Source organism: Columba livia, chromosome 15, assembly GCF_036013475.1.
Source record: "Columba livia isolate bColLiv1 breed racing homer chromosome 15, bColLiv1.pat.W.v2, whole genome shotgun sequence".
Taxonomy (NCBI): domain Eukaryota; kingdom Metazoa; phylum Chordata; class Aves; order Columbiformes; family Columbidae; genus Columba; species Columba livia.
This window is the reverse complement of record NC_088616.1, coordinates 10,446,672-10,473,351: the sequence shown is the minus strand read 5'-3', so window position 1 is coordinate 10,473,351 and position 26,680 is coordinate 10,446,672. Positions and strand designations below refer to the sequence as shown.

Here is a 26,680-nt window from a genome sequence, read left to right as displayed (position 1 = left end):
CTCCTTCAGCAGCATTTCCCTGCAACACCAAACGCCTTATCAGTGATGCTCCTGCTGCAGCCCAGAGTCTTCAACCATGAAATTATATGACTCTACCTTGACCTCAGATTTTCTACAGTTAATATCTCCTACAGAATATACACTGCAGCTCGGGGGCATTTCTCCGACATGACCAACAAGAAATGCAGTCTCAAAATGTGGATCTCTGCTAATTCACCGGGATGCCTTTCCCCCTTTTCTGAGCAGCCTCAGCACTACAGCTGAGCCCTCACACTCTGCAGCCTCTCAGGGGGTCAGTGAACAGCACCAAGCGCTGCTGGCCCTGCGCAGGGCTCCTGGGAGCAGCAGCTCTTCCCCTTTGCCTTCTCCTGGCTGCCAGCGGCAGGACACGGCTGTGGGTGGGCAGGTCCTGCACTGGGGCTGCAGGGTCAGCACCGCTCTGGGCGCTCAGCCCACCCTGAGCCCCACTCAGCCCAGCTCTGGATGCACGGCCCACCCTGAGCCCAGCACCTGCAGCACAACAGCCCCAGCATCACCCCAAAAGCAGTGGCTGACCTCCTAGGGAAAGAGGAAAGCACCCCTGCTTTTCCTCCTGCTCTTAACATTGCTCTAACAACTGAGAAACATCTGATCTTCCAGGAGACTGATAGGGAGAGGATGCTGGTGTCATTATCAAGTTAATTAGAAAAACTCAAATGGAGCTTTAAACATTTTTATAATACATTTGGGCCTTTTTGGCAGGATTATTGCATCTTTTGGGTTTCCATTTCCCATTAAAGCATTCTCAGTAGCGCATATATAAAAGCCATGTGATCTTGGCTCCTTGCTGCTTTTTTTTCTTTTTTTAAAGACATCTTTTTTTGGGGTAAGATTTATTAAATATTGTAATCAGTTAAATTCCGGCAGCTTAAACATTTTCTTTAATAGCCTTGTTAAATGTGGATTAGATTTAAAATCCTTGCCTCTGAACTCTTGAGCAGCAGTATTTATATGCAATGTTAAAAAAATTAAAAGCTTTACAAAGTGGTAATTACTCCTCTGCTGCAGGAGCAAAGAGACTGACTTTCTATGTTATTTTAAGGCATGTTATCCAGCCTCCCTCTTCTCATGCGATACCAAACAAGCGAAATTTATTCTTCCTTAAGCATCCTCAGGCCAGGGCTCAGGAAGCACCGCCTGCAAAGCCCGCACCATTTCAAGCGCTGCCATTTGGGCTTTGCTCCAGAACAACGCAAGGGAGCAGCGGAGGGCCCGGCAGGACCATGTCCCCATGGAGCCCCCAGTGACTGGGACCCCCCAGCAACCAGGACCCCCGACCTGCGTGGATGGGACTCACCTGGCAAGCAAGTGTCCAGCGCCGCTGGCCACCAGGGTGAGCAGGGGGAAGCCCAGCAGCAGTTCAGTAAGCCCAGTAACAGCCCAGAAGCAGCTCAGTAAGCCCAGCAGCAGCCCAGTAACAGCACTGAGATGAGGGGTGTCCCTCCCCTTTTAAAGCCGAGCCCTACAGCTCCATGACCTGATGGGCTGCAGCTGCAGAACTGTGTCTGCTCCAGCTGCCGCCCCATCAAGGAGCCCAGCAGCAGCTGCAGAGGCCACGCTGCACACTCGGGTCACACACTAATGACTTTGTTAACACTTTTGCTGTATCGAAGTGATGCGCGCCCTGATCATCACCTGAATTTCATTGCCGTGCTTGCAGGGAGCACAGAGACCTGACTGAGTGGAACCTGAACCCCAGGAAAACTTGCAGGTGCCATTAAGAACAGCTAAAACAAAGGCAAATTCTTCTCTGAGTTCCTCCTGCTGTTGCCCCACGCAGCAGCTCTGTGTTTCCTCCCACCGGCTGTCCCGCACGGCTCCTCCACGCCACAAACCGCCTTTGCTGCCCCGCGCACCCCACCCCTGGTGCCAGTTTCCATCCTCTGGGTCTGCAGGTGGCACCCACAGGGACTGTCACCAAGCCACACACAGAACATGTGAATAAACAGATTTAAAACGTGCTAATGCAGAAAGAGGTCCATGAGCACATTCTTCCCATCACAGTCGGTCCTGTGAAGCTGGCTACTGGATATGGGACTTCAGGGAACAAGAAACACTCTTCAGTTCTGCACTAGCAAATGAAGACTTTCTCCTTTTAAAATTCATAAACCAACACAGATTGTAAGTTGAAAAATAAGGATCCTCTATTTACATATATCACTGCAACAACCACGGTGCTTGTTATGAATTATTTAGCATAATGCACTTCCACATCGGCCTTGTTTGCCCAGTGGTCTCCTCTCTATTAGGTGTTTATGGCAGAGGGGTCAGTAATAACAGGTCACTTAAAATGTAAATAAAAGTGACACTGGGAGATATGCTGGAGCATTTATTTATACTGTTATATTACTGTAAAAATGTGTTTATGAAGACCAATTCCTAGCATGTTCACTTGTCACGCGAAAAAATGTGTTTAGCAAAGCACACATTAGACAAAATGTACCCTGAGCAGAAGCAGCGGGTTGGGCTGTTGAGAGCGCGGTTACCGAAGCCGCGCTGCCCTCAGCCCCGCCACACGGGGCTCTCCCGTCCCCCACCACGCACCCTTGGACCCCCATCCCCAGCACAGGCCCAGGGCTGCAGCAGCGTTCAGAGGTGCGAGGGCAGCACGGGGGAGCTGTGAGCATCTCCAGCATCGTGTCCCGGCTGGGGACCCTCGGCAAGCTCTGAGTGCAGGACCCACCCAGGCGTGAGAAAGCAGCCAGGAGAGGCTCTTCAGATGAAACATATTATGGCAAAGAAGCAAATTTTATGACACTGAAACTTCTCTCGGATTGAGTTTGGTTTTGCCAATTTATTTCACTTTAAAAAGGACAGTATTTTACGCAGAAGTTTCGGGGCTTTTGCATCTGACGCCATTTAATGTTCTTAAAAAGTACAATCTGTCTTTCTTGAACCAAATTAAGTTCTTTGACCACATAGAAAGGTTAGTCTTTGTTTCATGTTTTACAGTGCTTTTTGCTGTGCTGAAGTTTTTGAGAAGTTCTTTAATGCCAAGCCAATGTTTCTGGGCTTTTTGAGCCGCAAGCAAACAGAAAAATCAGCTTTTTATACCCTCCCCAGAAGCTCTCCCAGCTGGCAGCTGTTCCTCCCCATTTTGTGCAGCAGCCTCCACTCCCAGCTGATCAATCGCTGCTGCGGGGCAGCTGCTCCACTCCATTGCCACCACGGCATGGGGACAGGAGTCAGCCTGCCACCATGGGACGGGGACAGGGGTCCTGCACGCTCCAGCAGCCAGCACCTTCCCTGGGCTCAGGTGCAGTTTTTCCCATGAACTGTTATTAGCCCAGTATGGGAGGTGATAATAACAAGCCATTAATAGGAATCTGTTTGAGTGCCACTGTGTGGCAAGATCGTAAATTAATGGCCGTTTCATTTATTGTCATTTTATCCATAACAAGATGCTGATTTTCCCCCTGGGATAATGAAATTGGTCTGTGAGAACCATAAATCCTCACCACGATGCGAGGCTGGGCAAGGTGTTGGATTAACGGGCTAATGACAGAGATGTGAAAGCTCATGAATCGTACAGCTGTGGGGGGAGCAGGCAGCCGTGCCGGGGGGGCCACGCCAACACCTGTGCCGGAGTGTTTCTAAGGCTAATGGCGAGTTATTTCAGATGTCAGACCTATAAGATCCGCACATCCCCTCCTGGCATGCCCTCGGCGGTGTGCATTTTTAAAGGCAAACCTGTCAGACCAAACCAGCCCAGGATCTCCACTGACCTTCATCCCCACCAGGGGTGTCCCAGACAGATGCTGCCTGGCCTGCCTGCAGCGTGAGCAATTCAGGGTCAGCCAGGAGGAAGAATTGATGGCTTCTGCTCTCTTCACCTGCAGCGTAAAACAAAAACATGCGCTGGAAATTTATAGCATCTATCAAGCTGAAATGCTTCCTTTGCTACATGTTTCCTGCCATTCCCAGGACCATCAGCCAAGGACCTTAAATCTGTGGACAAGTATGACTTCAATGACCTCCTGGAAATAAAAATTAAAAGTAAATAGTCAAATCTTTAAATGGAAAAAAGAGTTAGAGCTTCTAGGATGATGACAACCCTCTGCACCCCACAGCACAGGTACCAGCCACAGCTGGAAAGAAACGCACCTGTGAGAGCCCCTGGTCACTCGGTCCCTGCGCTGAGGGGCTGAGAGGTGCCGCTGCCTACACAGCGGTCCCGGTGGCGAGGGATGCTGAGGTGCTCACTGAGCCGACACTTGCTGCCCACCACACCATGGCAACACCACCTTCCGCATCCCTCAGGTGCTTTAACACCTGCCTGGGGATGCTGGAGCGCTCACCGCTTCCCCGTTTCTCTTCTCCTCTCACTCTCCTGTTCACAAAACGATCAGACCTGGCTGAGGCAGCTTCACCCAGCACAAGGTAGGCAATCCTGCCTGGGCTGGGCAGGAACCTGCCACCCCCAGGGCTGCCTGGAGGCAGCAAAGGTCCCGCGCAGGGGCGGGCAATGGGGAGGAGAGCCCAGGACCCTCCGCTGCTCCCAGGGAGCCTCTGCAGACCCACACCTCCTGCAGCCAGGGGCAAAAAGGGCTTGCAGCTTACCTTTTTTTTCCTTCCTTAATTCAGTAGAGATATCATTTTAAATATTGCTATTTTTCTCACTCAGATATGAGAAATATTAACTGGTCAAACTTTGCTGTGGCTGTCACCATCCTTTTAGCAGTGTGATTGCCATCGGGGGATTTATAGTCCTTCCCACACCTGGGTTATTTGAGTTTTGCTTTGCTGCAGGCCAGGGCAACAATAAATTTCCTTCTCCTCTGGAACATGCTCTAACCTCTCATTTTCTAATAAAGCGTTAAACCTTGGAGCAACCGGCACTGACCTCAGTGCTCGAAAGGAGTTTCAGCTGCGCCGAGGAGCCGCTCACCGCGGGCTGGAGGGCAGTGGTGTGGGCTCTGATGAATTCTGGTCTCCCTTCCCTCCTGACAAGAGCCCCCTCCCCAGAAGAGGCAGCCCCTGCCCTCCCCAGCAGCACTGCACCCCAGCTGGGCTGGCAGGGGTGCCAGGACGGTGACTTAGGGAAAAGCCTCCCCTGCTCAACAAGGGGTGACCAACTCACCCCGGCAGGGACAGAACAGCTCCAGCAGAGCGAGAGGCATCGCCTGGGGCCGCTCCGGCCCCTGCCAGCCGAGGGGGGCTCGAAGGCATCGGGGAGGAAATGCAGGAGAAGCCCCAGACCTGCCCAGGACAGAGCGAGCGGGGACACAGCTCGGGGAGGTCCTCGCCCCACGGAGGGCACATCCCCACCGCCTGCTCCAGCCCACGTTCCCACAGTGGGTTTGACCCCAGCTGGAGGTGGAGGGACCACAACAGCCGCCGGCAGCACAGCACCCACCATCCACACAGGGTTGATGTTCAGAAGGGTCCTGGGTACAGTCTGACCTGCCTCTGTCACCCACAGCCCCTCTGCATGAGGGTGGGAGCGTGGTCGGTGCATCTGCTGCAGGGCTCATCACACCAACGGAGACAGTCACAGCGTCAGGCTTTTAGCGGCTGAGCCGCTCGGTGAATTACAGCAAGGTTCTGCATTGTGGTAATATGATTTTTTCAATATATTCTGTTTGGATTGGCAGGTTGGTCTCTCTCTTTCTCAACTGACTGATAAAGCACTAGACAGGGGATTAGTCCTCTTGGAAGCTAAAGAAAGAGGTAATTTGGGTTGTTTATAGCCTGCAGGGGTAGAATCAAAATGTACAATACTGAGAGAGTCAAACTTTTACAGCGTACGGCACAGCCATAACTCAGAGCAAGTATCAAACATTACAGTCCTGTGAAATGCATTCCTGTGACAAAGGGCTGGAAAGGCAGAAAGAATGAGAGGAATTAATCTGTTCTTGGGACAAATATTGTAATGAAGACAGGAAATGCCAGGAAAATTAACCCCTGCCTGGACTGGTTTTAGCATCAGACCATTCGTCCCAGAAGTCTCAGCTCTGCACCGTGGGCGGTGTCAGGAATGACTGAGACACTGCTGGTTCGGCATGGGGCAGCCCCAAGCTGACCTTGGTTTTTCTGCATTAAAAGAATAACAGCTTTCCCTCAACTGGGTTTCGCTGGATTTTCATAGCTATTCAATCTAATCGCTGAGATAGAGTTATAAAATTATAATTTTAACCATGCAATTTAGATGGAGTAACTGGTCGTCTATTTCTGTGATTATCCCTGATTATTAAATGAACAGCTGCCTTCAAATATGTTTGCAACAAACTAATTCAATGAGTGCATGTGCCTGAATATTCATGCCCCTGATTCGCGGCACAGACTTTTAAGACTTTTTCACTGTGGCTTTAAAAGTTAATTTATCCTGGCAATTTAAATAAACACACTTCCATCAGCTTTGGTTAGTGCTCCAGACTTTAGCACTAAGTTTGGCAGCAAGCGAAGGTGTGCGAGCCCCGGCTCCGGCGTCCGCTCGCAGCACAGCGTTTTTGGTGGAGCCAGACGTCAGTGTTTGTGTCAAGCTCAGACTTCTCCCACGTCTTGTTTGCAGGTTTGACAACCCTTCCCCGTATCACGCTAACAAAATGTGACACTCCACAGTCTGTTTGTTTTAGCTTTTCCACTAAATTTTGCAGCCATGCCAGCAGCCAGGCAACAACCTGCCCTCCCCAGTAGTGAAATAGGGGTGAGGCTGTCGATGAGACCGCCAGTGAGTGGCTCCCCAACTGGTGCCAAGCAAGGGACAGCGGGCACACAGCTCTGCAGCCAGCGCTTCACTGGAGCCACACTGTCCCCTTGTGAAGGGGGTGACCCCCCTTGCTGCCAGCCAGGATACTGCCCGGGGGGCTGGGGACATCCCAGTGCTGCAGGGACACACCAGGGACGACACACCTGAGCACCTTCAGATGGCACCTGCTCCCGCCCAGCCACCGCCGTGTCCCCAGGGTGGTGGCAGAGAGCAGGGACCCTGCAAAGCTGTGACAGGGCCTGTCCCTCTGCGTGGAATAAACATTGCCTGCCCTGCATGGTCTGCAGGAACATCCAACGTGTTTCTTGTACTTTAATTTCTGCAGACTCTTCAGAGTGAGCTGCACTTTTACTGAATAGTAGAACATTTTAATAATATTCACAGCATGATACAGGTTGTTCTTTAAAAAATAAAAGTAATACACAAGCAAGCACCCAAGAAGAGCTATTTCAGCCAGTGCTGCTCCTATCATGATGCACCAGAGGTTCCTCTGGGGTCTCCCAGCCGCCGTGGCTCTGAGCAGCTCCGGAGCCCAACAGAAACCTCCTGCACGTGGGAACACGCTGGGATTTACACACTTACTGGGGAGAAGCAGCTGCTGCTCAGGAAGGCGGCACGGCTCCCAGGGTGCATCTCTGAGGCGCCTATTAGGCAAATGCTGGCGCGATGCTGGGCTGTGCAGGGAACCGTCCTGCCCCGCAGCATGGGCAGCTCAGCCAAACAGGGGAGCAACAGCCCAGAGAGTTGAGCCTGGTGTGTGGTAGCAACTTGTGCAACCTCTGACTGCACCATCTTCCTCACATCCCCATAGACACGTCCCTTGGCAAGCAATCATCACTAAAAAAAAAAAAAAAAAGTATTTTAAAAGCTTTTATTAAAGATTAAAAAAAAAAAAAAGAGAGAAAAATCTGTTAAAGTATTTGAAATGTAAAGTAGGGCTTTCATTTTAACAGCATCCCTGATGCCTTTTGTCTCCTTCTGTATAGAGGTTTCACAAGAATATACACAGTTTGACAGACTTTCAGATGATATTAAAGAAGACAACATCTGATTGTGAGGGAAAAGAAACAGTTTAATTGAGACAGGCTGGAACTGTTGGACTCTGACCTGCTGCTTTGCAGAACCAGACAGACAAATGCTGACGGAAAAACTTGAGGGCTCCTGTGCTGCTGTAACCTGTGCTAGAGGAGCCCATCACACACCAGCCATCCCCATCACACGCCACCGTCCCCATCACACACCGCCGTCCCATCACATACCAGCCACCCCCATCACACACCAGCCATCCCCATCACACACCACTGTCCCATCACACACCCCCCATCCAGCAGCGCTTCTCCCAGGCCTGAGCCAAAATGCCAAACAATCAGGACAACTACCAATCTCTCCACAGCACAAAGTCGCCGTCTGCCAGTGCTGGATATAGCACACAGACACGCCAGGCTGCACAGGGTCATTCTGCTCTGCAGACCCTCGTGTGAGGGCAGCCAGGGTACGGGAACACACGGGCAGGCAGGGCACAGGGACACACCAGCAGCCCTGCATGTGCCGTGCTGCTGGGAATTGCCCGTTGCCACATCCAGACCTGGGCACAGCAGTGCTGCTGATGGGCTGTACCCAGAGCACTCTCTGCTCCTCAGCCTCCAGTTCCCCAAGAGGCAACCCGAACAGCAGATTCAGGAGCACAGAAAACACCCAGCAACAGCAGAGAGGAGCAGCCCCGGGTTTGGCACTGATGGCGCACGGAGGACCAGCCCCCGCTAGCACTGCCGGTCACTGTGCCGGGCCTGGGCAGCCTGTCCTGGCAGAGCTCAGGGTGGTGGGAGCCCCGGCGGCCCTGCTGAGCCGGAGCATCTCCCATCCCATGCCCCCCCGGCCAGTGCAGCCCCCCTGCCCGCAGCACCCACGGGTCAGCCCAGCAGGCAGGAGCGGGGTCCCTGCCCGGGAGCGGGGGCTGCAGGGACGCTGTTCTCCTGGAGTTGGAGAGACAAAAACAAGCATCAAGGAACGCTCCTGCTTTTCTAACAAGAAGCAATAGATTAAAAAGCTAGTTAAAAATTCATCCAAGAGAGCCAGACTTTCCCAAGCATATCAGAGTTAATATTTATAAAGGGGATTGTTGCTCAGTCTCAATTATCCTAAAAGCTTGGTACAATTGATGCATCGGAGAAACCACGAGCACAGGCATGTCAAGGGAAAACCATTCCCTGTGACCGCTAACAAAATGCAATCAGATCTGCAACATGTGGAGCCAATTGATTTTCAACAAGTTATACAATGTAAACAAATGATTGATTCTCAGGCTCCTTTTATTTCTGAGCAAGCAGTCAGAAATCTCTCCAGCTACTGTGAGCAGGTGAGGCTGGTGGTAAACAAGGGCTGCAGAGGGGCAGCATGCAGTCCTTTCATCAACCTGCAAACAGCAGGAGCTTTGATTTTTTTTTTTCCCCCAGCCCCTTAAGCAGCCACTAAATAATCAACAATTCCTCAAGTAAGCAACCCCTGACCATGTGAAATCTCTGTGTTGCCAGTGGTCATGTTGGACCAGCTTCTGTCTTCAATGAGAGTCAGGAGTTTTTTATTGCTTTTGCATTTTGCCTCCTCTGATGTTTCCAGCCTTCCTCTGATTTACCCGAGACAGATGAGACAGGAATATCTCCAAGAGCTTTATCACTTTTCTGTCAGTGGCGGCTGCTAAGTCAACAGAGCGGTGGTGTGTGTCTGGACCGGCAGAACAGAGGCTGCTCAAATCGTTCTGCGCTCCCGCTGAAACCAATAAGCTATACTCCACTGCACCGCCTCGGCTCCCGAACCGGCCCCTGGTTGTGTCAAATTAAATCTCAGCCCTTCGCTGGCAGACTGCCAATATCGGTACATCCTTGGGCACCCCGGGGCAGGGGCACATGGGGGTGGGCACCCCGGGAGCCGGGGCTGCAGCTGCAGCCACCCACCCCTGCCAGTGGGGCCGGGGCCACAGGAGCTGTATGTCGCTGGGTGCTGGCCACCAGCACCTCTCACCTCCCAGCCCGGCCACCAGCACCAGTGCAGGGGCCTGAGAGCACAGGTTGGACAGCTGTGTGCACGGGGGGGACTGGCTCCTGCAAAGGTGATGTGGTCTCTCTGCACACCCCAGTGACCACACACCCTGTGCAGCCAGCCCCACCAGCCATACACCGTGATGCAAGACCTGCTCTGGGCATGGGCCTGTCTGCACAGGTGCTGCTGCAAGACTGTGCCCAGCAACTCGGTTAGCACCCCAGCATCTCCACCTGCCCCGGCTCTGCACGGGTACCAGACCTGTGAGCAGGAGCTGGCCTGTCCCCCCCAGCCAGTGCACACACCTCCAGCAGCCCGTGAGCACCGCCTGCTTGTGTAATGCCTTGTGCTTTCCTTATCCACATTTGACTTCTCCTGTTTCCCCTACTCACACTCCTGGTCGCCTCCTCAGCACTGCGGTGCCGGGTTCCCGGCAGAGCGCACTCCCGGTGCAGCTCTCCTGGGCCTGGCTCTCGAGAGCCCTGCGGCACTGCCGAGGTGCTGAGTGAGCAGCTGAGGAAGAGAGGGTCCCGTTTCCATTAACTGTGATAATTACTGCAACAGCAGCATTTCCAGAGCTCCCCCACCTGCCTGTGTATGCTCTGTCTGCAGGATGAAGGGCAGCTGGGTGCTTCTGTAGTGCAGGGTCCCAGAGGAGGGGGAGCCGCCAGCCCATGTCCCCAACCCCCACAGGCCTCCTCCTTCCAGGGGCCTTAGGTTGGCACTCGCAGAACCCCCGGGTCCCCAGGGGGTCAGAGCTGTGGGGACCCCCAGCAACCAGTGTCCCCCGCCTGCCACCCCCGCTGGCGGTGGCGCAGACGCTGTGTGGTGGGTTGCAGTGCCCGCGCCGCAATGTGAGGCTGCCAGGCACCGTGCTCGTTCCTGGTGCCAAAGTCTGGCACGGTTCCCCGCAAGTGGGCACAAATGCATCCCAAAACACAAACAAAGGAGGAGGCGGCAAAGTTGTCACTTGCGTGGGCGCTGAGAGATTCCTGCACAAGGAGGGACTTCACCAGGGCCAGGAGTATTTCTGTTTAAAATTAAAACGTGTTTTTTTTTAAAGCAGATTAAAACTCATTATGAAAGCAACCATGAACATCTGTGATCTCATAGCAAAGACTTTCCTGGCTCTTTTAGAAATTGCCCTGTTCCCGTTATAATATCAAGCATAATTCTGTCCCTTTATTTCAAGCTTGCAAGATATGCTATTTCAAATATTTTTTACAGAGTTCAACTGTGAATCACAGGCTGTTTTTCTGCTTATGTATTAATTGTATGTGTGTGTCCAGTGCTAAGCCTTATTGCCATGTAATTTGTACAACGTAATTAACCATGTAGAAACCATAATACATTGCGTTTGGAGGAGTTACATCCAGTTAATCTAATTGACTAATAACATGTTTTCATTTAGCAGCACGTACTGTATTTCCAGTGATTGAATTAATGTCATGTTAACGGCTGCTTTTTGCAACAACATTTGGCATAAATTGCATTAAAAATTGATGTTCGTACAAATGTATTTTGAATACAGCTCAGCATGTGGTCCGGGAAAACACTCGTGTTGTTTATTAAATAAGCTCAGTTTGTAAGTGCACTCAGACGAGCAGCACCACGAGCACCTGACCTGTTTGCTCGCAGGACGGGAGTGGGAGCCCCACAGACCCTGGTCCTGCCCCGGCACAGCCTCCCCGGCTGCAGACGGACACACAGACTCTTCTGCTCCCTTGGGCTTGTAGCACCCAGGGTTACAGCTTCGCTGCAGGGGCTCCTGGAACAGGTTTTTAAAGGAATCTCTGTTGATGGAGAGACTGGCTGGAAAGCTCTGGGCACCTGCTGGGGAACAGACAGACCTGGAGACACAATTAGCGTGTCCCTCGGTAAACTCCCCACCGCTGTGCCTGTCTCGCCTGCCCTTCTCCCCAGCGCCGCGAGGACAGTATGAAAACATGCTCGGCAGCCGCCGTCCCTCCCGCCTCTATTTGCACATGGGCCCGGGGGAGCTGGATCGATGTGCAGCCGGGAGAATAACACTCGCTTTGACCTGCTGTGGGAAACAAACGGAGTGGCACAGAGCCGCCGCTCGCCAGCTCCCATCTGCGGAGCTCAGCGGGGCCCGGGCAGCCGGAGCCTCCCGCACACCGTGAGTGCCAGGAGCAGCTCCGGTCCGGACTGGGGTGCAGAGCGCAAGTAAAAGGATTGCTGGAAGGATGAGATCTGCTGCGCTCCAGTGAAACCTCCAGCAGAGGCTGCAGTGTCTCTGCGGGCTGGCTCGTTTGGTTTTCACAGGCATGACCAACTCCTCACTTCAGACTAAGCCAAAAGCAAAACCACAGAGGTGCAGGGGCAGAGGGTGTGTTGGCAGCACCACAGCCCAGCCCGGAGCTCTGCAAGGGAGGGCTGCCCGGGGGGACATGCCCCTCTGCATTGGCCGTCACCCCACGGGAGGCACAGCCACGCACACCCCACCCACCCAGAGCACCCGGCCTCGGCTGGACCCCACGGCACCACCAGCACGTCTTGGACCTGGGGGCATCTTCTATCAGCATTGCAAATGCACTTAAATAAAAAATCAGCTCCTCAGGCTGGAATACGGGCTGCGCAAAGCAAGGGCAGAGCTGCCGGCGCTGCCAGGGCCTCGCTGGTGAGCTTGGCCTGATCCTGGGCTGACGCTGAGGGTCCCGCTCGGCAGCCCAGGGAGCGCAGCTGTGGGTGCTCCCCACCTCCCGTGCATGCACACACATGTGAACACACATACACACATGAGAACACACACACACATGTACACACACCCTCCCTTTCTTCCTCCCCGCAGCACTTCAGCATTCCTTTTTCTCTGTGGTGAATAAATAACAAATGCTGGGTTTTGATTCTGCACGGCAAAGCTGCAGCTTTGAGGGCTGCCTGTGATCCCTGGCAGCCTGCTCGCTCTGCCTTTGCTGTGCTTCACTACCAGACAGGAAAATAATGGTTCTGAAATTTAAGGTGCAAAGCAGAGTCTGTCAAGGAAAATGGTGAACCCATACAGACTTCCTCCTTTTGTGTTTAAATTTACGTAGGGTGTTCTGGGCTTCCTTATTTACAGGTTGTGTCTTTCCTAATTCCTTTGACAGGTTCTGTACCGGTTTAAAAAAAACACAGAATTCAAACACAGAGCCACGGACTGTTTCGAATCCACTGTCCCCTCGGCCCCTCTGTCTGCACTGACTCCTCCACAACGCACCCATTTGAAACAAAACCTGAACTACCATGCTGGTACTAGTGCCCTCCTCGGGCTGCTGTTACCCGTTGGATGGTGCTGAGGTTTCTGCCTTTGTCACCTCCAGAGTGTCTCCTCCTCGGTCACCCCAGCACCGTCTCTGCCCTGCTCGCTGCTCCCTGCTCCTGCGGTTTGGGCACGGCTGAGGGGTCACCCTGCTCCTCTGTGCAGCCGAGCTGCCTGGGAAGTGAAGCAGGTGCTGCTGTTCCCCTGGAGGCGCAGGGGCAACAGCAGGGGCAACAGCAGGGGCAACAGCAGCGCCCAGGCACGGTGTCACTGTGCTGGTGGTACTGAGAGCCCTTTCCCAAACAGGAGCTTTCACCTCTGTCCCCAAGCCTGCAGCTCTGGGCAGGGTTACAGAACTGGAGACCCAGGACAAATGTGGCAAGCTCTGGGATGAGCGTTTTGGAGCAGGGGTCTGGGACGCTCTGGCCTGGGCTCTGCACCCTCCTCCGCCTCTCCAGCTTCTGCTGCACAAACCCCGGGTTCTGATTTGATTCGGCTGCAGCAGGACCCTGTCTTGAGCACCTTTCCAAGTTTAGTCCCTCTGACCCAGGCAACACTGGCTCTCCATACTCTGTATTTCTCACTTTTTAGGTACAGAGAACAGCTGAGCTGTGTCCTGTGTCTTTTTTGGCAATATGCTGCTCCATCTTTAAGAAACAAGACAGGAAACACTTCTTGCAAAGCCTCAATCTTTCTGGACTCAGTAGCAAAGACACTAAGATCATGTTTATAAGGGCCACGACTCCACTATTGATTATGATTTTTTATCAATTTTAAATCAACTAAAGAGGAACATCTGCACATAGTTGGGAAATAATGATAAATGCTTCCCACACAGGCAGAACAAACCACATTCCCTAGGAAGATGGATCCGAGTTGAAATAGCACAGCAAACACAGCAGGACGTCGGGGTTCACGGCGCAGCGAAGCTCGGAGCTGCTGAATGAGATCCACAGATCTGCACATCACGCTCCCACTCAACAGCCAGAAAATCTCTGGAAGATGTGGCTGCTGGTTACCAGCCCTGCAGGTGGAGAATCTACGTAATTTAAAGCAACAGCTAAAACAAGATTTATTGGAGAAAATTGCATCTAACATGGAAGTGAGTGAACTAAATGCTTGAAGGTTACTTTTTAAAGTAAGTTCAAATAGAATCCATATTACAGAACTTGTGAATGGCCTTTTTACTTTAAAAAAGCACCTTTTGTTTCCTTTCAGATTCATGAACAAATTTAGAGCTCCTAAACAGGGGCACAATAGCACTGGACTCGAGCATCTGCAGTGTGGTCAGGCAGCGCGTGGGGACCCCAGCAGCTCCGCTGAGGCACCGGCGTCCCCACGGGCAGCACCAGGCTGGTCACCGTGTCCTCTGCTGCTGCCTGCCCCGCTGCCTGCACTTCTGCCTGCTCTGCGCTGCCTGCCCCGCTGCCTGCACTTCTGCCTGCTCTGCACTGCCTGCCCCACCGCCTGCCCCGCTGCCTGCCCCGCTCTGACCAGGGTGAGCTGGTGGTTGGGCTTAAAATTACTTAAAAATCGAATTTCTCTTCTCTTCTCTCTCTCAACTGTGTATTTTAGTTCACTGAAATGTAGGTGCAGGGCTCCTGAGCTGCTGCTCCCGGTGAAGAGGAACGGCCCCCCCAGCTTCCCGGCACAGGCAGGGGGATATAGGGAGCTCAGTGGGATTGCTTGGGTTTACATCCAACAGAAACTTTTCCCCCTGTTTCTCCCTGGTGTATTCAAAATCCTGATATTTTTTTATTCTATACCCCATCATGCATTCTGTTCCTGCTGGGAAGGAGGAGTTCGGTTTAAGATACTTGTAAAAGCAAAGGAAAAAAGGACGGCAAAATTGTTGGTTGTAGCGGCACCTGTCCGTGAGCCTGGAAAACAGGAAAACAATGCACAGATATGTCTGTGCTGATGACAGCCTGATATCTTGTCTACTCACAGGCATTTTCCATGCCTTTAAAAACCATATCTTCACCACCTGTGTAGGCACCCTTCCTGTGTTGCAGCAAAACCCAAGGGGCTGTAAAACACTCCACAAGTGGCCTGTGAACTGGGAGCATTTCACCGCTCTGTGGGGGGAGAAAGTTTCCCTCCCTTAGCTTGCCGTCTTCTTTGCAGCTTACAGAGGCTTAATTTTCCATCTCTCATCCATTTGTTGCTCATTAGCTCCATGGGCAAACATCCCTGCACAGGAGCTTTGTGACTACAGCCAATGTCACCGGCTCTAGCCCAGCGGCACCCACAGCCCTTGCGGGTGTAACCAAGAGCCACTGCAGTGCATGTGCTGCTCGGCACAACCTGCCCGTGTGCCTGCAGCCCCGCTGGACACAGCGAGGGAAGGAGCCACGTCCTACAGGTTGCGTTCAAATCAGCAGAGACGTGGTGAGAAAGGCGACGCCAAACCGCGAGGCAAAGAGCGCAGCAGAGAACAGCGTCAGCCTCCATCGGCTGCAGGAAAGCAAACCTTGGGGAACCGGGGTGAGCGAGGAGCCGGGGTGTGGGCCGCTGTGCCAGCCGTGAGTGCTGCTGCCCAGCAGGCCTTGGCACGCTGCAAACAGATCTGATTTCTGCAGATTTCAAAGGCAAATCAGTGATTCTAGCTCTACCCCAGACCCAGCACAAACAGGACTGACTCACAAAGTGCCCCAGCTCACTGGCATGCGCCTCATTTGTCCCCAGTGTGTCACTGCAGCCAGCATCCCACCTCACATCTCTGGGAAACAAAAGCATATCCAGAAAAATACTTACATCACAGAACCATATAGCAATTAAAAGTCATGCTCATAACAAAGTCATTAGTGCAGATTCTTACACTCTTTATATAGGAGCAGCATGCAATAATCATTTCCAATTAAATTATACTTCTCCAAGGTGCATTAACCACTTTTATCCATCCGATTAATTGGACCCATCTCTGCTGCATGGAGCAGAGTTACATCACTCCAGAGGGAAAGCAGACAGTTAATAAAAAATGTTGCTGTGGTACTAACGCAGGAACACTTCGCTATCAAACACGTATGCTCACATGCACACTTGCTGCAAATGTCTGCTCAAACACAGATGCATGTCTTAACCTGCACACGTGCAGCCAAGTACACTTAGCAGGCACACACACCTGCCCTTGGATAGAATTAATTGCTGTGGCTTACACATTTTGCAGCATCAGCATCTGGAGGAGACATGCCCTCCAAGTCCAGTACTATCCTCCCATTTTCCTGGCTTCCTGGGACTTTGCTTCCAGCAGCTCTGTGGGGGATGAGAACGTGCAGTGCTGGGGCTGCACCAGTGACCCCCCATCCCACCGTCCCCAGGCAGCTGCAGCCCCATGCGGCTGGACCAACACCTTCCCGTTCTGCCGTCACTGCTGTGTGATGGGGACGCTCGCTGCTGCCCGGACTCCAGACCTGCACTCTGGTCCTGCCGCTCCCATCCCCAGGACACGGTCCCGGCAGCTCTGCTGAAGGGAAAGGACACTGCACAGGGCAGCTTGTGCAGGAAGAGCTGAGCTGCTGCCATCACCTGGGGTGACAGTTCATTGACTTGAGAGAGATGAATGAATGTTTCCATGCAAATTCTTCAGGTGCTCAATTCTTCAGATTCCTCTTGGCAATGAAGGGAGGTTTCTCCCATGCAGCAAAGGAGCCATCAGAGCAGAACAGCAGCAGAGGGGCAGCTTGTAGTTAAAATGTGGTGAATGAGCAATCCAGATGTGTGCACGCTGGCCAGAGTGCATTTGCAGACAGCACACAGACATGAGGGCAGCTGCACGTGGGATGGAGCCCCAAGGTGCATGCCCACCAAGAGGTAAGGAGAGAACTTCGGAAAACTTTCCTGCTGTCTCTGGGGCTTTGTGATAGGGTCAGTGTGGTTCAGTGAGCCCTGCTGCTTTGTCACCATCGCAGTGTCTCTGTGGGAGCAACCACCCAGACCCCTCCTGGGGACTAAAGTAATTCTGTGTGACCGTGCAGAAACGAGAGCTGCTGAGGGCACTCAGACAAAAAATGCCCACCCGGCCTCCGGGGACTGCGCGAGGAAACGGTAAGAATGAGTGAGCACTGGAAGCTCAGCAGGTCCCCAAACTAGAAACACCTTGAGATAAGCAGGAATGGGAGAGAGATGGCCCATGCCTGAGAGGGAGCATCCTGCCTGACGAACCCTGCTCTGCACCGAGGGGAGGTGTTGGCATGGCAGAGGCTCAGCTGCGGTTGTATTTCTACATGCTCATGCCCTTGTTGTGGTGAAGGGAGCACTCTTATTCGTTCTCTCCACAGGTACAGATGATATAGCCTCAGGAGCATGCGGTTATCAAAATGCTATAAATTGCTACCTTTTAAATAGCGTGGTAATTTGCTAGTCCATTACAGAAGGAGTTGTAGGATACAAGGAGCACAATATGAAAAATCATGCCTTCTGCATCACTGCTGACCTGTGCAGCCGAGGTGCTCTCAGAACTGCTCTGTCATGTCAGCCTGCCCTGAGCAATTAGCCATCCGTCAGAGCTCGTCAGCGTGTCAGGGTGCCACAGAGGACACCACGCGCTCCTGACAGCTCCTTGGTGGACACGTCTGCTGCAGAGGAGCCGTTCCCCACCACGCTGGTGGAATCCACGGTCACCAGCAGACCGGTCCCAGCAGGGAACGCCCCCGTGGCTCCCTGCAGCCACCGCTCCTGCCGTAACCAGGGTGTTTTTGTAGACATCACTGTGAGCTGAGCCAGTTAATTTTAGTTCAGCAGTTTCATTCTAAGAATTCCTCCAACTTGGAAACACTCTTTTTTTGTGACCAGTAGTGTTTTTAGTGACAGCGCTGCATCGTCTATGCAGAAGCGTGCAGGACAGCAGCACTGATGTTCCCAATGGGATAGCTGGCATCTTGATGACAAACCTTCAGGTGTCCTTGTGACAGTCGCCCAGTGCAGCCCTATCACAGCATGATTATCTCCACGATTCCAAAAATCCTACTTTTTCAGTGTTGAAGCAAAATATAGTCTTTCTATATAGTCTATAGCTTTTGTCCAAGTGAAATACAGTCTATGATAACGATCATCTTTAGTCTCTTTTTCCAAAAGGATTCTTGGGACTCCTGCAGGTCTTGAAGACACAGATATAAACCCTTCCTCCTGTTGCCCACTAATAAGATACATGTCAGAGGTCCCTTTCCCAAGGTCAGCGGCACATTCCCTTATAGAGAGAGCTTCTTCAGGGCAGGAAAGGTGCGCAGAGCCTTTGCTGTACTGCCTCTGGCATCACACCGTGGTCCCGTGGGTGGGGATGAGCCGGGGGGACCCGGCTGCCCAGGGGAACCCAGCTGCCAGGACCTCTGCAGGTGTCCCTCCCGCAGAGCACAGCCTCCCAGGCATGGCCACAGCCCTGGGACAGGTCCGGTCACCAGAAGCCACTCACTGCAACAGTTCTTACACAGCAATGTGTGTGGAACAGGAAAAACCCCTCCCGTGTCCCAGGACTGTCCATCTCCTCTGATGCACTTGCTGCTGGTACCTCTGGGCTCTGCCCCGGTCCCCTCTCCAGAGACTCATGTGTCACATCCCTGCTGGCCGCCTTGGCCCAAAAGCCGGGAACAACCCCTGCACTTGGGTGCCCTGAGCGGTCCCCACCAGTCCTCACGCCTTCCAGGACCAGCCTGGATGATGCCGTCAGAGCCTCCAGCCGGTTCCTCCTGCCGGGAGGCGCAGCAGCCAGGCTGGTAACAGCAGCCTGGGGAGGGAGGGAGCTGCAGGTCTACTCAGCTCACACCAGGAGAATTATGTCTGTTACACCGGTTTTGTGCAAGGCAAAGGGATATTTCTCCTAATCCATGTTTAATTTCTGCACATAAACCCCTCTGAACCTAAACCTCCCATTTATTTTACGTGCTTAGATATTTCCTCATGAGTTGCAGGTGAAATCCATGTCCTGGCACACACATAAAAGCAAATGCAGGAGGAATGTGTCCTGGCAATATATGCATTATGCCTGGAGATAAATCTGTTCTTGCTGGGGAGGAAACCCTCAATGCTTGCACACACACCAGCTATTAATTTATCTCAAAATATATACGTTTCAGGACAAAAATAAAGATGTAAATACAGGAGGTGTTACTCCTAGGCTCTCTGTTCAGGAGGCAAGGTGACAATTGGCAGCTTACAGGAAACTTGCACACAACTTACTTGCAAACAGCTTATTAAAAACACACCAACCATCCAAGTCCTGGGGAACAGAAGAGCCCTGGAAACACGCACAGCAACTCCGACAGTATCACACACTGAAAATACACATGCTGCCGCCATCCAGGTCTAGAAAAACACAGCAAAACAGAAAAGGCAGGAAGGGGTGGCAGCAGCGCGGGTTCAGGGGGTGCATGTGGGGGCGGCACAGCCCAGCAGCGGGACCCCCAGTTCCCATCCACCACAGCCGGGACCCAGCAAATCCACTCGCTGTCCCAGAGACCGACCCAGCGTGGGGGCCACCAGGTCCCTGCGGGTGGGACAGCTGGGGCAGGGCACGAGCTCCCCGTCGGCCAGCTCCACATCCACATTTTCACAGGAAACACTATCAGGGAGCTCTGCGGGATCACGAATATGAATTGCTTTGACCTCACTTAGTCTGATATGGGGGAGTATTAAATCTCTATTTTTCAAGCATTAAGCCTGTGTAATAGAAGGATGCTGCGAGCAATTTGCAGTAAGATGAAGGGATATTACTGTCCTGGGAGACAGACAATCCAACCACATCCACAAATTGATAACAGAGATAGTGGCTTAGGTTCACGCTAGCTATTAATTAAGGGCATGTTTTATGTGGAAGACAATACCAGCTTACACAGGCAGGTACTTGTTGGCCTCCCCTTCCCTGCGGTGAGCAGCGTTCCCGGAGCTGGAGTGCAGCCAGATGGGTTAACTTACCTTGCTGAACCTCACTTCACACACTTACATCTGAATCTCTGACAGGCAAAATTAATTTCTCAAGCCTTTAGCATGGCAGTTCCGAGCTGCCGCTGTGCCGCGCAGGAGCGGCTGTGGGCGCCGCCGAGCAGCGTGCCAGCCCTCCTTGCAGGGACCAAGCCCTGGCCAGAGCAGAGCTCGCAGCTGTGCTGAGCGCGCCTGCGTCTCGGGCTGCTAATGAGCAGCTACCTGCGTCCCGAGCTCTGCCTTTGCCCTCAGAACTTGCTGCCTCATTATCTGGCTGATCCCCAGCTCTCAGGCAAAGAAATCCACAACCCGGGTTTCGTTCCTTCTCGCCTCTCCTGCTCTCATCTCTGCTGCAAGCAGCATCCCGCTCAGCTGAGGGATGCGATCCCACTCCCACCCGATGCCCTCAGCGGGCTTCACTCCCCATCCCTGTCCCAGCACTCCCAGCATCTCACTTCCATTAATTGACTCAGGCTGATTACAGGGCCACTAACCTGTATCCTAATTACCAACAGAATATTACTCTTTTGTAACCTTTTGCGCCTCGCCCTAGAATTCAGCAGCAAGCCTGCAGCATGCCCTGAAAGCTGACCCCTGCAAAGACCCACTGCTGCTCCTGCTTCACCCCAGAGAACCTCTGCCAGGAGTCACCGGTCCTCTGAGCAGGCTCAGCCCGTGTTGGGGACCCCACAGCCCCCGCAGTGCCTTGTGAGGTGGAACTCACAGATGACAGGAACCAGGAGCGGGGGTGCACGAGGGCTCCTTGGAGTGGGGACACCGACCAGTACCCGCGGGGTCTGCCCACCCGAGGGAGCTGAGGAGCAGGGGGAGCACACTGAGCACGGCAATACCCGTGCCAGGGGCTCTTCTGGGGGGTCTTTGCTGTTGGGTGTCGCCCAAAAGGTTGTATAGAGCCAAATCATGCAGGTCAGCATTGGAAGTATGTATATCAAGCTGGAAACGATGGCATAGAAGTAGTGCATGAGAAATAAATTAAAGCATCCCATTTTATAGACAGGCACCTATGGAGAAGAACTGAGACAGATGAATCAATGGGATGGGCTAGGGAGACATAAGAGATTTGTTTTTTTTCCAGATGGGATTAGAGAACAGCTGGAGAAGTGATGAGGTGACAATGACAGGAGATCGCTCCACAAATCAAGCACCCATCCACCCCAAAACCCTCGTGCTGGGGCCCACATGAAGGTCACAGACAGAAAATTATGTTCAAAGGTGTGGGGAGCTTCTGCCAGAAAGCATGAGCCCTTACAAACGAGGACAAAGCCCTCTAGGCTCTTCTGATAAAGTGTCCCCTAGCCACTGGTTTCTCTGTCATCAGCAAAGGCATCTCACGTCAAAGCAAAGCTCCTGGACACCAAAACCCGCAGGGCTGTGCAGCGGTCACCTCGCTGTGTGCAGAGCTGAAGGAAAGAGGGTGGCCGGGGGCAATGTCCATGCTGTGGACTTGAAACCTGGAGAAGTCGCTCCAGCTGTTGATTTCCCCATATTTCAAAGATGACAGTTGGTGTGATGTGGGTACCGAGAGCCAGAGACTTCAGTTGGACTTAGGACATGTCCATGAGCAGGACAGGATCTGTCAGGCACCCAAGCCCATCCATCCCTCACCGAGCAGAAGCAAGGACAGCAAGGCAGGGGGCTGCGAGGGGGCTGCTGAAGAACGGCATTTTGATCAACGGAGAAAAATGGAAAAACATACAAAACAAAGGGAAAGAAAGGCCAAGCTGGAAGTCAGACCCCAGAGAATCAAAGGAGCAATCTTCGGTGTCAGACCACGCATCTATGGCCTGCAGGACACATCTGGTGCAGCGTTGCCATTAAAAGCTGAATGTACGTGTGCTTACGGATCCCACACTCGTCCTGGGATGGGAGCAATCATCAGCCCAGCCACTCTGGGAGCCTCTGTGCTCTTGCACATTCTCTGTCCGCATCCCCATCACCGCCCGGTTCTGAAGCCGGTGTCTGTGCCCACCTGGGCACACTGCAGATCACGGCGTCGCGGGCTGCAGTGTGTCTGATCTTGGGTGAGGAATTTCTCTCTATACCAAACTGTCTATTCAAGTCATAAAAATGGGCTTTTTTTCCCTCTGTAAGTGCAACACTTTTCATATTTTTACTTCCAGCTGTCTAGATAGTATTTCACTTTTTTCATTTCCAGCGCTCACGCTCAGTTATTTAATGTGAATTTCTAGGGCATGGTGCCCTTAGCAGACATCAGAGCAATATAACACAAGAAATCAGATATATACTGTTCCAGGAGAAGGCAGGAACAAAAAGACAAACTAGGCTCTTAATACATATGGTGCTTTTGATTCATGGAATATAGAAAATTGTATTTGATTATATCTGTAATGGATCCTCGTAACTTTAGATTAGGGTTATGCTGATGGCCCAACTAATGGACAGTTTACTGCAGGAATAGATTTGATCCTATCATATTTTTTTCCTGGTATCAATTACTTTGAATGTTTAAATGTCTCATTTCTCTGGATGTTTATTGCTCAATTTTCCTTTCTAAAAAAACCCCTACACACACACAATGCCCCTGGTGTTCCTCTGCGAAGCTGCAAGGAGCCGGTTCGTGCTCCTGGGAGCCCAGAGCTCCTGTCACTACCAGCTGCTCCGGTCAGAAGATCCAAGTCTGGGGCTTTCAGCCCCTGAAGTCATCGCAGCACGTGAGCCACGAGGTAAGAGTCACAGTTCCATAGCAGACATGTGGCTGCTATTGGAAAAAAAATGAAATTAAGAGGCTTATTAAATTAACCTGTCTAAAAAGGCAAAGGAACATGTGGGATTGCTGCTTGTGAGATTATCAGCAAATCTGATGATAAAAGAGACTGGAAGCAAAGATGGTTTAGTAGACAGCATCTCATTTTCGGTCAACTTATATTAGTAAAGCCCTGAAGAATAGAATCATTAAATTATTACTCTCTGAAGCAGTGCAGAAGGACCTCGAAGGAAATGCCTGTATGTGAGTAAAGAGTTCAGGAGCCTGTGGAGGCACCGGAGATGTTACCTATCGATCTGAGGGCCAGGGGGCAAAGAGGCTGGTGGATTTTTTTGTTTTTAGTTTCCCTGGCTGTAACCATGTCTGAAATTCTCTCTAGGAAACAAACAAAAACCACCAGCACAACATACCACGCCACCTTTGTCACACTTCAAATACCAGTCAAGCTGCTCGGTGCCGGTGATTTCAGAGTAATCCTTGCTATTTACTTTACAAAACTATGCTCTGCCTCACTGCAACTGATATCTGCCAGTCCAAGGGTGTCCTGTCACCTGTCACCAGACACCCGGAGAGCAATGATCCCCAATTAGGAACAGACTCCAGGATTTGGGGGCATTTGTCAGGGCCGCTGGCTGACCCATGTCAGAGGGCAGCGTTTCAAATGGTGAATGTCAATGACATTTATTTTTTTACCTTCAGCTGAACTCTTCCATTTGCCCAGCATGCCCAGGGGACGTGGGGGCTCTTCAGTCCCAACGCATTCCACTGTCACAGCCCTATTTCTTGGAGAAGAGCAGAGCCTGATGGGGATGCAGGATGACTGCTGGTTCTGTCAAGGGGGACACAGCTACACGTTGACCACAGCAAGAGGCATCTTCCGGAGTGAGATGGGACCATTGTGTCCTGCTCCTGCATCTCCCCAGAGCCATTAACCCCACGCTTCAGCTGAGGCCGGGTCTGCGTTGCAGTCCCCACAGAAGGAGCTGGACCGACGCAGAGAGGAGAGGGGACACTGGTGCGGGGGATGGGGCAGCCCCTTGCACGGGTCGCAGCTCCCGGGACGCGATTGCGGAGCCATCTCGCCCTTTGCTCAGGCACGCTCCTTCGCACACGGGCTGCGTGTTACTGCTACTCCAACAAGAGAGCGGGATCCACTTATTTTTTTCATTAAAATGCAAATTAATTTAATAAAAAGTGGAATTGTAAATTAATGAAGCACTTAAAAATTCTACATAATACAAGGCTAATACTTACTCTGTAGAATCTCCTCCAGTTAGTATCAGCACTAACTCTCCTGGCAGTCGGTCCCTGTGGCTGGTGCTGGGCTCAGGGCTCAGTGAATGGACAAGTCACCTCTGCACCGCGTTCCTGTCACCGGGGAGCTGGGAATCTGCTCGTCCTGCAAGCCTCTGCCTGCCCCTCACGTCTGGCGCATTTGGGACCAGGGACATTTCCTCTCCCCTTAAAACACTAATGGATCCCTGTCATTTACTGCAACCCGACAGTTCACATGCAGACTGCAGGGCTGCTGCTCCAAAGCACGCTCCAGAGCAGAGGTGTCATGGAGACGTGGCACTGGCACTTGTCCAGCATGAGGCAGCACGGATCCTCCCTCTCACCTCTCGATGGGACCGTGTCTGTCCTGCACGCACACACCTCAGCCCCCCGCGCGGAGCCCCTTCGCAATGGGCAGCCCCATGGCCATGCACGCAGCCCTGTGTCACCCACAGGCCTTGGCACACGGTGTCCTGCTGGACCCACGGGACCTCCTGCCACTTGGGGACCCGCCGGGCCCATGGGAGCTCCTGCCACTCACACGGTGTCCTGCCAGACCCACGGGACCTGCCAGGCAGCACACCAGCTCGGTGTGGGTGTTAATCACCCACCACACTCATTTATTGCCATGTATACACCACTGCCTGGAACGTTATCCCTTAAATAAAGCTCACCCACCCTATTATTGTAATGTCAACTCTGAACCTCTCAGATAAGCCCTGCAGACAATTTATAATTACACAGAAGTAGCTCTTGTACCTTGTACCAAGGGGCCATCGGGAGCGGATTTAGGTCTTTCACAGAGCCAGCATTTGACAGGTCTTTTTGCTGTTATTTCATCTTGACAGCTCTTTGCCACCCAGCTCCTCCTGTGACTCTACACTCGGGCTTTGTTGTGTGATCTCAGGTGAAGAGAGCACGTAATGGGCAATAATTGTGGGCGATTACTGTTTACTTGTTAACTTCGCTTGGCAGAGCAGCTGTGATGGATGCAGGGACTGAAATATTCCCTTTATCCCCTGTAGCACTGAGAGTGAACTGGTGCTTAATTCAAAGGCTGAAATCTATAAAAAAGGCGACGAAACCCATCATTAAATTTCTCTTAGTGGCTACGTGCATAATTCATCCAAACACCATCAAATATAGATGCCCTTGTGTCACGATGAGCAGTACAGGCACAGCAAATCCATCCTGCTCCAGGAGACACACTGCAGAGCAGCCGCTCGCCACATCAATGAGATCGGGACCACAGCAGTGCCAGGACACTCCTGAGCAGGACACAACAACCGGATCGAGCGGTGTGTGAGCAGCCCCAGCCCCGTCCCCCCATAACCCCCAGTGAGCTGCACACAGTGCCACTGGTGCTGGGCCTGAGGGTGGCTGGAGGAAACCAAAAAAAAAGAGGAAAACAATAGTTTTTAAAGCCCAATCAATATTTACAAACCATGAGCAAAGCCAGCCGCAGCAATGGTGGGTCAGGGGCTGCTGGCTGGGCCGCCCCAGGGCTGGAAATGCATCCCCTGCGCCAGCTGCTCCCAGGACATGGACATGGCCCCACGACAAGGACATGGCCCCATGACATGGACATGGCCCCGGAACATGGACACAACCAGTGGGCAGGTGGGGAGCGGTGCCTGGCGCTGCCCCATCCTCCCCTGCTCTGCTCCCGCTGCACACGTACACCATTCACTGGGCAGTTCCCCTACAGTTTAAAAACACCTGGAGAGATGATGATATCTAAATTCTTTATTGCTCCCTGCTAGTGCCTGAACTTTGATTAGGAGTTGAATGACCCCAATTTCACAAGCTGCAGTCATGTACTGGTAAACAATCCTTGTTCCTCACAAGCAGCGGTTTAGCAAAGGCTTGCAACAAGTTTTCTAGAAAGATTTTTTCCAATTATTTGAAAAACACCAAGTTATTTAATAAATCACAGCAAGTTGTTTTGCAAAAGTATCCTTTGAACCATTAGATATTATTGTGAATGCCAATTTTTCTTCCCACCTTATGGCAGGATAAAGATACCCCACTCAATTTTCATCAAAAGCACATGAAAGCAATCAAGGCTCCTGTAGTTTCTATGGAAATAAGGGATGCAAATTGGGATTGCGTGGTGCCTTTTTTCTTGAATTTATCCATAAAAATGCAAATACTCTTCAACAGATACTGAAATATTTGCCTTGTTTTAAGGGAGGCAAAATATATAGATGAGGCTCTTTTGTCCACCAGCTCTCCTGGCAAAGGGATGTGACAGCCCATGGAGCACGAGCCCACGAATCTGACCAAGCCCTGTCAGAGCAGAACCGCGGCACAGCTGGCGCTGGCAGGACCGTGCCCGGCACCCAAGGGCTGCAGCTGGTGCCGTGCAGGTGCCGCAGCCACCGGTGTCAGCAACCAGGTTCTCCTGCCCTTCCCCACAACGCAACCTACCTCACCACAGGTACGCGCAGATCTCTGCCCACCATGCAGGGACATGCCAGCCACCCTGGAGCTGCATGAGAGGAGCAACGTCACCTCTTAGGTGTGGAAAACAGAGGAGCGAAAGGAGAAGCACAAACAAACCACATTCGTGATGCATCTGCTTTACTTTCCTGCCAGCCATTTCAGAGAAGAGTATCCAGTGGAGGATAACCCGCTACTCTGCTCGGTCTCATCTTGTCCTGCAGCAGAGACTGATCAAAACCCTGCAGCAGGAGGT

At 52.2% G+C, this 26,680-nt stretch overlaps 1 long non-coding RNA gene across 2 annotated transcripts in view; it reads right to left on the bottom strand.

Annotated features, from left to right (window-relative positions):
* Positions 1-26,680, bottom strand: part of LOC110361006 (uncharacterized) — a 170,239-nt gene that overhangs the window by 30,656 nt on the left and 112,903 nt on the right. The window contains exons 6-7 of one of the 2 annotated variants that reach the window (XR_010466361.1): positions 7,331-7,585; positions 1,337-3,872 (exon numbers count right to left, since the gene is read on the bottom strand). This is a non-coding gene — a long non-coding RNA (uncharacterized LOC110361006). The remainder of the gene's footprint in view (positions 1-1,336; positions 3,873-7,330; positions 7,586-26,680) is intronic. The other variant, XR_010466362.1, reaches the window with a different exon arrangement.